At 38.9% G+C, this 1,343-nt stretch overlaps 1 non-coding gene across 1 annotated transcript; it reads right to left on the bottom strand.

Moving 5' to 3' along the window:
- Window positions 1-725: 725 nt before the first annotated feature.
- trnad-guc (transfer RNA aspartic acid (anticodon GUC)) lies at window positions 726-797 on the bottom strand. The gene has a single exon. It is a non-coding gene; the product is annotated as a tRNA-Asp (tRNA).
- Window positions 798-1,343: the final 546 nt, after the last annotated feature.

Raw genomic sequence — 1,343 nt, 5'->3', positions numbered from 1 at the left:
TGATGAATAGACATCATGGGGCCAGAAATACCACTAACACAAGCTCGGCCCATGCTGTGTTGTGGACATTCAGAGCCTCATTTTACGTGCCACTAATGTTTGAGTGACATGTTCTCATAACGCTATACATGAAAGACATCTTTAATTTGCTGTGACATAAATTTGAAAAACATTTTTACTCTTTCACATTGTCAAAATGTCTGTAGCAAGACTTGGATATTGGCATTCCCTAGTACACAACATTGAATCATTAAAGCAGTTTAATACAGTTATAGGGTTCAACGGCAGATTATGTTTAAGTGTCCATGCACAGGAGTCTAGTTATTCACCTTTTCTCATCAAACAACAATTTGTTTAAAACATGCATCTCCTTCCTTAAAAAGCTATATACAAATCCAGTATTTTAGATATGGCTAAAAGCTGCTTCGTTTTTTTATTTTATTTACTATTTTAATGCCGCAAGGGGAAATTCTTTTTTCCACACACATTACACACACAAGCAATGTATAGAGGAGATGAGTGAAGGGGCTGCCACACATGCTATGGTGCCCAACAAGCAGTGTTAGAGGTCGGTGTCTTACTCAAGGGCACCTCGGCAATGCCCAGGATGTGAACTAACATTCTCCAACTACTAGTCCACGTCATACTTTTTTGGTCCGAGCGGGATTGAAACCAAGAGCCGCTAAATCCCTACTGACTGGGCTATTGTCGTCCCTTAAAAAACACTCCCCATCGGGGAATTGAACCCAGGTCTTCCGCGTGACAGGCGGAGATACTGTCCACGATACTAACGAGGAAGCTGTCCTTGTATGCATGAACAAGATGTAAACAGAATGGGGACCTTTTCATGAAAACACTCCTCCATAGCACCTCAAGGTTATTTAAGTTTATTTAGTAAGTGACCTCGGGGGTAGCAGAAAAAACAGTTGTTATTCGGTTGTTAATAATCATTAGATGTACAAATTGTGTGTAAAGCAACAAGCAACCAAATGAACTACACCGTTGCTTTGAGTAAAATGATTGATTCATCTGGGATTGAACATTGTTTTTACTTGGCTAAAAATAACCACAAAGAAACCATATTGTAATGGCTTTTGTAAAAACACAAGTTTTTCTTCATCTCCCTCAAGTTTTACAGTTACAGTTTTGAGGGCAGAACAGAAAAAAAAACCTCATAGGTCGTTTTAGACTAAACTGCGAGGAGTTTGAAGACTTGTTGATTATGCGTTAAAAGCCTATCACACACCAGTTGGAATACTCGCCATTACTGACATGTTTAATCCTTAAATACTGAGATTAAAAGGACTAAATCTGAAATTAGATATCAGTCGCAGAGAAGGAGG

This window comes from Sparus aurata, chromosome 5 (genome assembly GCF_900880675.1).
Source record: "Sparus aurata chromosome 5, fSpaAur1.1, whole genome shotgun sequence".
In the NCBI taxonomy this organism is placed as follows: domain Eukaryota; kingdom Metazoa; phylum Chordata; class Actinopteri; order Spariformes; family Sparidae; genus Sparus; species Sparus aurata.
The sequence above is the reverse complement of the archived record's forward strand: the minus strand, read 5'-3'. Positions and strand labels throughout refer to the sequence as shown.